Below are 12,552 nucleotides of genomic sequence, written 5' to 3'. Positions count from 1 at the left end.
CCTCTGGGGTGTTTCGAGTTATGTGGGCATGCGCTTTGTCTCTCTGTTTCTGCAGCACACGGTGCTCTGGGGCAGTTGTAGATACTGTAATGCTTATATAGTGAGAATCACACACAGGACGCTTGGCTGTTATTGGCAGATCTACCGGGAGTGACAGCTGTAACACAGATCAGACCATCATGCTCTTGTACTTACCTCCCAGTGGCCCTAGTGTGCACTGGCACTGCTTAACATGCGTGGTCAGCCCAGCGCCATGGTCATACTGGAAATGAGACCCTCAAAGCTTTCTTGTGACCACTCTATTATGCAGTTTTACATTTTCTATTATTATTATTTGCGCTCATCTCCCTTGTGGTGCATGCAGTCATTTACAGAATTGCAAGTTAACAGTTCCGTCTGCAATGCTGGTCCCCACATGTGCGTATGAGGGCCAAAGGGACCCTTTGCGCCCCAGTCTGCCCCCGGTCTCCCGCAATGCACCTTAAGAGCATGAGGAGTGTAGGCTAAATGGAACTCCTGACAACTACAAAGTTATAATGCAACTTTCGCTCTGGACAACTGCTTTGTTTGCTTGTCTGCCATGTGTCAAGCTGCAAGGCAGAGTGCACACAAGCAAAACTTCTGTACATTTATACAAGTACATGGTCACAGTTGACATGAAGGTACCAATGGTCGCACCAAACATCTACAAGGAGTCAAATATAACCACACAGTGTACATACAGGTAACACAAGGACAGAAGCAGACAATGCTCATGCAAGCAAAACTATGATCACAGACTATTTGCATACAGTTACCCATGAAGATAGGTAATGCATCCTGGTGTGGTAGCGCAATGGTAGACGGTATGATAGCAGTCAGTGTGATAACACGAGTGTGTTAATTCTACTCAGACTTATTTTTTTTAAATCTGAATTGGGGTGTCTCCAGCAAAGTGGTTTCCTATACAAGAGGCAGAGTGTGGCTTGGGCTTCAAAAGCCCCGCTTCTAAACCATTGTGACCAACCACTGTTTTGTGCACTATCCACCTGCTGAGGCAAACATTAACTAGCTCTCTGGAATTCCCCGAAGATATCTGTTTGGAAAGGCACAAAGCCCATGAAAGTATCTTATCTTCAGGGATATAGGGCCAGATGTAGCAAAGGTTTTTACCCATTCTGTGTCTATGGGAAAAAGTGTTCGTACAAATGGCCCATAGTGTCCTCCCACCACCCATCTCCAGCCCACACTTCATTTCCTAACTGCTCTCCACTGACTGGTAAAATCAGGAAGCTTCAACTCTGAAGCTCATATTGTGACAAAGGGAATCACTGATTCTGTTGCAGTAAGGTGAATTCCGTGATTATGGGGCCTTGTCTCAAACCATAGGCCTGCTTGTGGGCTCTACCCTGGGTTGCCTGGAGTTGTTTATGAATAAGGCTTTGCCTAGAAGCCTGGCGGGCCACAGGTACCCTGGCAGGGGTGGTGACATACAGTATCTTGGAGTGGTAGGCAACTGGCTATATAGTTAGCGTTAAACAGAGCTTGTATTATGGAATGTTTATGACGTTTTGGGAGATGAGAATTGTGGGTGCCTGATGCTCGTCTCTGCAGGGGAGGCATGAGGAAAGGGGCTACTAATTCTTATATGTGTTGGTCACATGAGGCCAACTGGTCAATGTCACAGACTCTCACACTAAGAGTTGAGGGTTTTACTCCAGGTGTGACTGTTGACATATCTTCCATTTCTGAGGAATCTAGGATAAATGGGTCTTAGTTTTATGTATCTCAAGTCAATTTTTGTACCATCTGTGTGTGGTCTTCCTCTATCTGTGTTTTTTTATCTGCCATTTTATGTCAGTCACTTAATACACTAATGTTGTTTCCTTGATTAAACAGTTATGTCATGATGATGCATGGCTCAGAGTCTTGTGCCATCTGGCAAGAAATTCCTGGGTAAGCTATGGAGATGCCAGAAGGACACAGTAGAGTATACCCATCCCTGTTCGAAAGGGCCAGGTTAACTTCGTGCTTGGGAGAAAACAGAGATTAGTTGGAATAAGCAGTTCTGGATAGAATCAATCCATGCATTTAGAGTGGTCTGTGGTCAGATATTCAGGTTGCTGTATGGCCTACAGTTTTTTAAGGTGCTGGTGCAGTCAGCCAGCAAACATACACCTAATGGAGAAGATGGAGCAGAAGTATATTTGGTAGCACCCATAGACTGGTATGCTGGGGATAAAGAGCTGTTCCATAGGGTTGCGGTGCATTTGTCCTTCGAGGGCCACAAGCTCTGCACGCAGAGGTTGTGCATACTTAAGACCTGTTACTGAGGCTCTGGCAGCAGCAGGGGAGGGCTAGATCACCAGTGACCTCTTCGCATTGTGCCGGAATTTCTTGCAGCAGAAAAGGGGCTACCCAAAAAAGTTGGTCCAATTTACTGAACTTATACCTTTCAGGGGTGTTTATTTGTGTGGGCACTGGGCAGGCGGGGTTGACCTGTTAGTGGTCCCGGACCTTTCTGCCCTACCCCGAAATGCCTGGAGTCTAACATTTTGGGGATTTGCCTGGGTTACAGGTACCCTGGCAGGGCCGTGACCTATGCGGTGCCCTGGAATGTGTTAGTATGGAACTGCGGGTATTGCCCATCCCTCTGTGTGATAGAGAAAAGATGCTACTAAGGTATGCACGGGATGCCCTTGGGTGCTTATGTGGGCGATGGATGAGGAAAAGGGGCCTTCCAGCACTTTTTGCATCCTGAAGTATTGCGCTAATGGAAGGTGGAGACAACTATTGTACTGCTTGCACAATATTGCTGGTTTGCTGATCTTACATCCTGTATCTTCATGGATATCATCTCTCACTGATGCTATGTAACTACGTGAATAAAAGGCTATGCTATGCCATGGTTGAATCACCATAATGGCAATGTCTATCTCCTTGGAAGTTATTTTAGTGGGGGGTGGGGGCAGAGACTTGCACGTTGGGAGCACACTATGACCAGGAGCCCCCTGCAAATAGCAGTAGGGTGCCATTGGTTTCTCCATGGGCAGGAGCCAAGGTGGTGAGTCCCTCTTCTGTTTTCTCAATGACATCATCAGAAGGTGTCAAGTACGGCTGGATTCAAGGCTTTGTGGTGCAGAGGATCGGCTTCTTTTACCTTCACCGCACCAGCATCCACGTAGGACACCACTCCCATCCACCCACCCACTCCTGGAGGAAGGTGGAATTTCTTGCAGCAGAAAAGGGGGCTACCCGAAAAATGTGGTCTGATTTACTGAACTTACACCTTGCAGGGGGTTGATTTGGGTTGGTAGTGGGCAGGCGGGGTGGGGGCCTGACCTGCTGGTGACCCTGGACCTTTCTGCCCTACCCTGGCATGCCTGGAGTAGAACATTTTGGGTGATTTGCTTGGTGACCGGTACCCCGGTAGGGCCGGTGCGCTATGCGGTGCCCTGGTATGTGTTGGTATGGAACTGCGGGTATTGCCCATACCGCTGTGTGATGGAGAGAAGATGCTACAAAGGTATGCCCCAGATGCCGTTGGGCATGGGCGATGGATGAGGAAAAGGGGCCTTCAAGCACTTTTTGCATCCTGAAGTGTTGCGCTGTAATGGAGGATTGGGAAAATTATTGTGTTGCTTGCACAGTATTGCTGATCTTACGTCCTGTATGTTCATTACAATAATTTTTGCCTACCTATGGCTATCATCTCCCAATGATGCTATGTAACAATGCGAATAAACGGCTATGCAATGGTTGAACCACCATACTTGCAATGACCATCTCCTTGGGAGTTGATTCAGTAGGGGGCAGCGACTTGCACGTTGTGAGCACACTAAGAGAAGGAGACCCAACCATCTGTGGATGCGCCCATGGCTTATATGGCTCTGAATTCTGGCCCCCGGGACCAACAGGTCTCTAAGTTACTACCGTTTTTACAGGGCTCCGGATGCTAGTCTAGATAATTGGTGACTAGTAGCAGGGAACTTCAGCCTCTCAGCAGGCAGTTATATTCTGCAATGTTTTCAGTTATGCTGTTCATACATTTTATCACTGCTGTATTAATTTCTTATGGTCCTTGTCATTTACCAGTTCCCCCCTCCCTGCTCTTTAAGATGGCTTGGATCAGCATAGAATGTCAGTCACCCTGAGTCTTTTGTGACCGTTAACATACTGTGCGACGCCGATCTCATGGGCAGACGACAATAAAAACTCGCTTGCCTTCATAGCACATAATCTGGTGGACACCACAGCACTTCCTGCAGGCACGTGCAACGTGTCTAATAAGGGCAAACTCAACACTGACGTGCCCCGTGGGTTCATAAAAAAGGGACACACGTTCACTTGTCATCAGTGAACGGCAGTTCACTTAACCTTAAATTATTAAACAGCTGCCTCAACCTCCCCAAATTTTCCAGAAACCCTTTCCAGTGGGCAGACCCAAAAAGTCAAGGGTACTTTTGAGCGATGACAAACCCGCCACTTCTCATTTGGCACCTCACCTTCTCCGCCCCTGCTCACCAGTCTCAAGCCAAGTGCTTCAAGCTAGAAAAACAGACATGCAAATAGATCCACCCGCTTCCGGTGAATGCTAGCTGTGTGGTTTATGGGCCTGGCAGGCTCACTGGAGCGCTAACCCTCCGGTTGCTTCTTTGGGCGCCATCTTTAGTTGGGCAGAAGTGGCCTCAGAATGAGCCCTTGTACTCGCATAATGCTGCGATTGAACGGCCAAACACTATTTTTACCACTACAAAAAACGAATACAACTTCGTTGCTAGAGTAACCAGATTTTCGAAGCCAAAGCTCCGACGTAGGACGATTATAATCATATCCTTCTTCGACCTGGTCTGCGAATATTCTGATCCATATTAAATTTACGTATACGGGCATAAAAAAATGAAACGATTTATTAAACCAAGCTACGATTATGGTTGTGAAAATGAGCAATGGGGACTTACTACCATGGTGGCACCATTGACATGATTTGTCCATGTGCTGTATGGCATGTTACATATAAAAGCTAGCCACTACCCCTTCCCCGAGAGAAGAAGAGAAGCGAAGGCAATTGTTTTATATAATGAAAAAAACGAAAGACATGCCAACGTTCGGTCTGTGGCATGCTACATGTCAAAACTCAGTTGCTACCGCCTTCTCAGAGTGAAGAAGAGAGAATGGAGCCGTTGTTTTGTGTAATGAAATGCAAAGAACACACGCACTGGCAAAGCCAATAAGTCTCGCCTTGAGACAGCTATTGGCTTTGCCAATTTTTTAAGTCATGCTGTACAACAGCGTTGCTGCTGTGCAGCATGGCTGAAAGTTAGGGAAAAATGCACTATGACGCAGCCAGTACTGACCGCAAGGGGTGTGATCCGTTTTCTTGGTATGCAATTATTTTCTGCCTTCACGAATACGTTTCATTATCTTACGTCTGACCTGAAGTTCGTCGTGTTGGCCCATCATGAAGACAGCTCCAAACAGGCCATGCAGAACAGGGAGAGCAACACATTCTGCATCTTTGTAGCATCTTCACACCTGTTACCTTGATTATTGAGAGCGTTTCAGGCACAGTGTGGTGGGGGCAAGCAACCAAGGGGGAGGTAGTGGTGGGTGGATGGGACAAGCAACAATGGGGGATGGGCGTGGAGGGACAAGCAATAATGCAAGAGGAGGGTGGTGGGAAGGACAAGCAACTGTGTGCAGAGGGGGGTTGCTTACACTGCTCGCAGTTTTCAGTGTTACTTTTTTTCCTTTACTTGCACCCCATTCCTCTCTTCCCACTCCAGCATTGTCTCAGAGTAGTGACAAACACACAAAGAAGAAGTGAACCCTGCACTTTCTGGCCAACAAGAAGCAAGAGAGTGAAGATAAAGTCAACTAATGGTAAGTAATGGGCAGGCTCTAAGCCCCATGTAAGCAAATAAAATGTATTGCAAGCGACAGCACATGCGAGGTCTCAGATGAAACCTAAAGTGTAGGGTGTGGGGTGGAGGGGATAGAGGGAGGTACCAACTGTCAAAAAGGGTACGGTGTCTGCCAAACATACTGATAGGCATAAAACAACAGACAGTGCCCCAAAAACATTGAGGGGCGCTAGGGGAAAGGCAGGAAAGTGCACTATCTAAGGCAGGGATGTGGAATTCCTATTGCCTGACACATATTGTTTGAGGTCAAGGGCAACAATTTTTCATGTTTATTTTGTCCTTGGGACAGGTGTAACAAAGGCCCAGCAGCCCCTCTCCAGGGGGCCCCCTCAGCACAGCTCCTGCCCTGAGTGAGTATGGCGGGGGGCCTCCATGTTCTTTGCAGAGGGGCCCCATCCAGTTTCGTTACACAACTGATTGCCACAGTGGTTCCTAGCACTGAACAAAACTACTTTGTGTGGATATGAAGAACCATTGGAGAACATGGCAGCCGGCTAAGGTGCCAGTCGCGGAGGGCTCAGTGGACACGGAGACATAAAACAGCATTTTAAATATAGTCCGACTCACTGGAAGCTGGGGAAGTGTGAGGCGGAAGTAGGGGCTGCTGCATCAAGTTAAGGACACCACGAAAACGCTACGTTGGAGGTGGGGCGCGGCACCCAAGATCTAAGGCTGGCCGCGGCACCCAAGGTCTAAGGCTCGCCGCGCCATTACTGAGAGCTGTGCTGGACATTCATCATGTGAGGGAGGCGGCAGCAAAAATTGTATTCCAGGGAAATAGTGGCAGAGCAAGCACAGGCATAAGAGGAGGCACAAGAGGTGGAAGCCTAGGAGGAGGTGGAGAGGAGCTTCCTTTAACAACTGCAGAAAGATGCGGACAGGGATTTCAAAGTGTCAGAGGTACATTTTGTTTTCAAAATATCACTCCCCAATTAAGTGGCACTGAAGTATCTCTGGCCTCCCAAGGTATAGGCCAGGGCAGAGGCATTGGCTCTGGCCAAAAAGGAAGGAGGGAAGGCGGTGTCTAGGAGTTGTCGTGGTGGCACAGCCTACTGCATGTGGAGTGCTAAAAGGGCTAGAAAGAGGGCAGAAGTAGAAGACTGCGAGACTCTTCAGAAGCAAATTACGGTGAGGAAAAAGGAAGAGCAAACCAACAATAATAAGAGGAAATCTATCCTGAGTAATTTGGGAACCGCAATTCACAGGAAAGTGAGGGTTACTCTGTCATTAAGAACTTATTTTAGAGTGTTACCAGGGTCCCCAAAAATATCAACCGGTGAGGAGAGAACGCAATGTGCGGAGAGTGTATTGCCCTTGGCTAGAAGTAAGGACAGGGGATCTGATACAAACACCCATAATGTGGTTATGGTACAGCATAGTTCCCCCGAAGTATGCCTGGGAAAGCAAGGAGCAACAGGAGGAGGACGTGGGGATAGTTAAGGTCTTTAGGTGAAGTAGAACCCCTGAAAGGAAACGATCATGAAAATCTGTCTAGTCACCCCATCACAGATATGCTAAAAGCATTATCTATGGAACTGAGGGGTGGCTTTGATACTTCTAAAACTAATCAGGTGGAGATCAGAAATCTATGTGAAGATCTCGGTAAAAAAATAGACGAGCTCGCAGGCCAGACAGCTGCTCTGGAGGAGGAGGTTGGTGATTTGAGAGCTGCTGTGGGGGAAAATAAAGAGTAAATCAAAGATTTGAAAGCAGGAGAAGTGGGAGTAATGGCCAAGATGGAGTCTTTGGAAAATAATCAAAGGAGAAACAACCTGAGGTTTCGTAGAGTCCCTGAGGGATTGGAAGGAGATGACTTGAAAGGGCTTGTGGTACAATTAATAAAACAAGAACTGAACTTTGAGGATTTGGAGGTTGATATCGCAAAGGATATTCAAAGAGTACACAGGGTCCCAGTGAAAATGTGCCCCAACAGGGATAAACCAAGGAAAATCTCGGTCTATTTCCATACATATGCAATTAAACAACGCATTTTGATGGTGGCATTAAAAAAGAAAGCGTGGATGGGGTCCCTTTTGAGATCAGATCAGATTTAGCTTCTATCACCCTAAATAAACAATGTGAGTTGGGGAAAGGAATTGATACATTCAAAAGGTTGGGAGCAACGGCCCAATTAAGGTTTCCTGCATCCTTAAGAGTAATGGCGAATAACAAAATGTACAATTTCAGAGATTGGAATGACGTTGATGGTCTGATTAAGAAATTAGAGAAGGGTACTGGCTCTGTGTAAGCCTCCTCCCTCCAGCCAAGGTTAGTCAGTCAATAGGAAGAGTCTCCAAGTCCGGCACGGCGACCCTCCGTAGGCAGTACCGTCGGATTCAAGAAGATAGGGTGGGTTCTCCTGGGGTATATAGGGATGGTTGTGGGAGGGGTGGGTGGTGATGGGGAGCATCGGTTAGGGAGCATAAAGGGAAAAAAGGAAAAAAAGGTCCTTGATGATGTGGAAAGAAAGGGAGTTGGGGAAAGAAGAGACACAAGGAGGGGGGCTTGGGTCTTATTCGGAAGAATGGCGGTAAAAGACCTGAAACTCCTCTCTTGGAATGTTAATGGTCTGTGGGTGAAGAGCAGACAAAAGAGGTTGTTGCAATATTTGAAGGATGCCCCATTCGATGTGTTGATTTTGCAGGAAACCAAACTCTCCAAGGAAGAATGTTTTGAGGTTTTTCAGCCATGCAGATGGGTACAGCAGTTAGTTCCAATTATACGGGAGGTAGTAAGGGGGTGGCCATCTTAATTAGGAGTCATGCTAATATTTGTAGGAGGCTGGCCTGGTTTGTGGTGGGTACCTTGGGTACTTACACCTTATACCTGGTCCATTTATCCCTTATTAATAAAGTAGTAGTGTTCTAGCAGCTTAGGCTGATAGAGGTAGCTATAGCAGAGCAGCTTAGGCTGAACAAGAAGACATGCAAAGCTCATGCAATACCACTTATAGTTACACAGTACTTATACACAAGTAAAGACAATACTTATACACAAGTAAAGACAATACTTACCAAAAATAAAGGTATTTATTTGGGTAACACAGTACCAAAAATATCTTGGAGACCATACTCCTTCTGGAGGTAAGTATTATACATAATATACACCAAAATTAGACAAGTAAATAGTCATAGAATAATGCAAACAATAGGAAATCCTATAGAATGCAATGGGAGAAAATAGGTCTAGGGGCAACACAAACCATATACTAAGAAAGTGGAATGGCAATCACGAATTCCCCCCTAGACAAGTGTAGTGTGTGCAGAATCGCTGGGAGAGTAAGAATACAGTAAAGGTAAGTAAATTACCACACCCCAGAGCCCAGAAAGGCAGGAGTAAAGTACTGCAAGTTTCCTTAGGACACACTACACTTCGTTTTTGGGATTTTGCAGCAGCCCACATGTCTGCAAAGAACAACTGCTGGATTATTGGACCTGAAGACCTGCAAAGGAATGGGACCAAGTTCAGAAGTTGAAAGAAGTTCCAGGAAGGACAGGAGCCCCTGCCAACCCAGAAGAGGGTGCAAAAGAAGAGTCCCCAGTTAGTCGAAGACTGCAGAAACTCAACTTAGGAAGATGCCAGCGGGGTCCTGCATGATGCAAAAGATGTCCCACGGCGTGAAGATCGTTGCAGACGAGATTTCGTGTTGGAAGGTGCCAACAAGCTTTGGCTACAACAAAAGTGTGTTTTGCTTCAAAATGGCGCTGGATGGACCCAGGAGGGACCTGGGGGCCTCAACTCTGCATGAGGAGGAAGAGGGGTCTCTCAGCACTTTAGAGAGCCCTCAGAATGCCAGCCAGAACCCCCAGAAGCCACAGGATCCGGGTTCAAAGGAGGTGTAAAACACGGTTGATGCAGCACAACAAAAGAAGGTCCCACGCCGCTGGAGAACAACTTAGCGAGTTGAGCGTCGCAGGATGGAGTGCTGGGGACCTGGGCCAGGCTGTGCACGAAGGAATTTTGCAAAGAGTGCACAGAGGCCTCAGGAGGCGTAGAAGACGCAGTACACAGGGTACTGTTGCTCTTGGGGAAGGCAAGGTCTTACCTCCTCCAAATTGCGTCAGCAGGACCTCAGGCTAGTCTATGTTGATGGTGTCACCCTCTGTGTTCATGGGAGCATGCTTGTCGCTGTGAGAGGAGTCCCAGGGTACCGGTCGTCATCTTGGAAAGTGCCTGCTTGGAGCAGGGGAGTGACTTTGTCACTCCACAGGAGATTTTTTGGGTGCTTCTGGTGCAGGATGAAGACAGGGAGTCCCCAGAGCATGCACACCGTGGAAACTGTTGCAGTTGCCGACTTGGAGCTGAGGTTGCTTAAGAAAAGTGTCTCTTGTAGACACTTTGTTGCAGTTACAGTGTTTCTTGGAGCAAGCTGCAGTTGATCCGAGGTCAGAAGAGTCTGAAGTTGTTGCTTAGGATTCCTGAAGGAACCTTGCAAGCAGAATCTGAAGAGAACCCACAGGAGAGACCCTAAATAGCCCTGAGAGGGGGATTGGCTACCTTATCTGGTATGGACCTATCAGGAGGGGTCTCTGACATCACCTCCTGGCACTGGCCCCTCAGAGCCCTCCAGAGTGGTCACTCCCCTTTCCTTTGTCCAGTTTCCCGCCAGAGCAGGGGAGAAGGGGTCCCAGAACCGGTGTAGACTGGTTTATGCAAGGAGGGCACCATCTGTGCCCTTCAAAGCATTTCCAGTGGCTGGGGGAGGCTACTCCTCCCCAGCCTATAACACCTAATTCCAAAGGGAGAGGGTGTAACACCCTGCTCTCAGAGGAAATGTTTTGTTCTGCCTTCCTGGGACTGGGCTGCCAAGACCCCAGGAGGGCAGAACCCTGTCTGTGAGGTGGCAGCAGCTGTAGCTGCAGTGCAAGCCTCAGAGAGCTGGTTTGGCAGTACTGGAGGGGTCCATAGTGGAGCCCCCAGGATGCATGGAATTGGCTCCGCAGTACCAGATTTGGAATGGGGGGACAAATCCATGATCTTAGATATGGTACATGGCCATATTCGGAGTTACCATTTTGAAGCTACATATAGGTATTGACCTGTATGTAGTGCACAAGTGTAATAGCGTCCCAGCACTCACAAAGTCTGAGGAAATGGCCCTGAACTATGTGGGGGCACCTTTGCTAGTGCAAGGGTGCCCTCACACTTAGTAACTTTGCACCTAACCTTCAGCAAGTGAAGGTTAGACAAATAGGTGACTTATAAGTTACTTAAGTGCAGTGAAAATGGCTGTGAAATAACGTGTGAATTATTTCACGCAGGCTGCAATGGCAGGCATGTGTAAGGGTTTGTCTGAGCTCCCTATGGGTGGTAAAAGAAATGCTGCAGCCCATTTGGATCTCCTGGAACCCCAATGCCCTGGGTACCTAGGTACCATATACTATGGACTTAAAAGGGGGGGTCCAGTGTGCCAATTGAAATTGGTAAATGAAGTCACTGGCCTACAGTGACAACTTTAAAACCAGAGAGAGCATAAACACTGAGATTCTGATTAGCAGAGCCTCAGTGAAACAGTTAGGCACTACACAGGCATATACATTAGGTCACAAACTATGAGCACTGGGGTCCTGGCTAATAGGATTCCAGTGAGACAGGCAAAACACACTTATATATAGGTTTTTATCTATGAGCACTGGGGTCCTGGCTAGCAGGATCACAGTGATACAGTAAAAACACACTGACACACACTCACAAACAAGCCAAAAGTGGGGGTAACCATGCTAGAAAGAGGCTACTTTCCTACAATATTACCTTTGTTGAGGTCCCAGTAGATAAATCTGGAAGATGGGTGGTGGGGAAATGACTTGCGTACGATTGTGCCTTCACATTGGTGGGATATTATAGTCCTAACAGAGATGAAGTAGCCCCATTAAGAGATTGGTCACACCTTTTACTACAATATTGGGACCCTATAATATGGACAGAGATTTTAATGTTGTATTGAATTATGAGTTGGATAGGTTCTTGCGTAGCAGGTCAAGAGTTAATGAGAAAATGCAAGCTCAGGTGCGAGTAATGGTGACCAAATTTGGACTACATGATGTATGGAGAGAAAAGAGGGGGCTTGAGAGAGGTTATACTTACAACAATAAAAAATATAGACATCAGTCTAGAACTGACTATTTTTTAATAGATGGTAGCTTAAAAGATTTTGTGGAGGAAGTAATTCACATTGGGCTCACTTATCAGACCATTCAGCTATTAGTTTGAAGCTTAGGTGGGCGGTAAATAAGGGGGAGAGAAGGTGGACCTTAGATAGAAAGCTATTATTAGATGAAGAGGTAGTTGCGGAGGTATGGGCAGAAACAGAAGAATTCTTCAATCTTAATTGTGTGTACCTCGCTAGCATTAGTATGGGACACTTTTAAAGCTTTTTTGAGGGGGCGTCCTGATAAGGGTAGCCTCATATAGGAGGAAAATATATAATGAAGAGATAAGTAGGTTAGAAAATCAGATACAGCAGGTCGAGCAGAGATTGGCATGTATGGACCTCGAGGAGGGAGAAGTTGACCAGTTATATAAACAAGAACAGGAGGCCCGCTCAGAACTGACAGCGGCTATAGTTAAAAGGATTAGATTGAGATGTGAGGTTAAAAGGGTGGCCCATTTTGAGTATGGTGAAAACAGTGGCAAAATCCTGACCTGGAAA

General features: G+C 46.9%; 1 protein-coding gene across 3 annotated transcripts in view; it reads right to left on the bottom strand.

Annotated features, from left to right (window-relative positions):
• PLA2G6 (phospholipase A2 group VI) overlaps nt 1–4,566 on the bottom strand; it is a 317,414-nt gene extending 312,848 nt beyond the window's left edge. For 2 of the 3 annotated variants that reach the window (XM_069231334.1, XM_069231337.1), the window contains exon 1: nt 4,485–4,566. The gene's annotated coding sequence lies outside the window, so the exon portion shown is untranslated. The remainder of the gene's footprint in view (nt 1–4,484) is intronic. The other variant, XM_069231335.1, reaches the window with a different exon arrangement.
• Between the last annotated feature and the right edge of the window lie 7,986 nt (nt 4,567–12,552).

Source organism: Pleurodeles waltl, chromosome 4_2 (assembly GCF_031143425.1).
Source record: "Pleurodeles waltl isolate 20211129_DDA chromosome 4_2, aPleWal1.hap1.20221129, whole genome shotgun sequence".
Taxonomy (NCBI): domain Eukaryota; kingdom Metazoa; phylum Chordata; class Amphibia; order Caudata; family Salamandridae; genus Pleurodeles; species Pleurodeles waltl.
The sequence above is the reverse complement of the archived record's forward strand: the minus strand, read 5'-3'. Positions and strand labels throughout refer to the sequence as shown.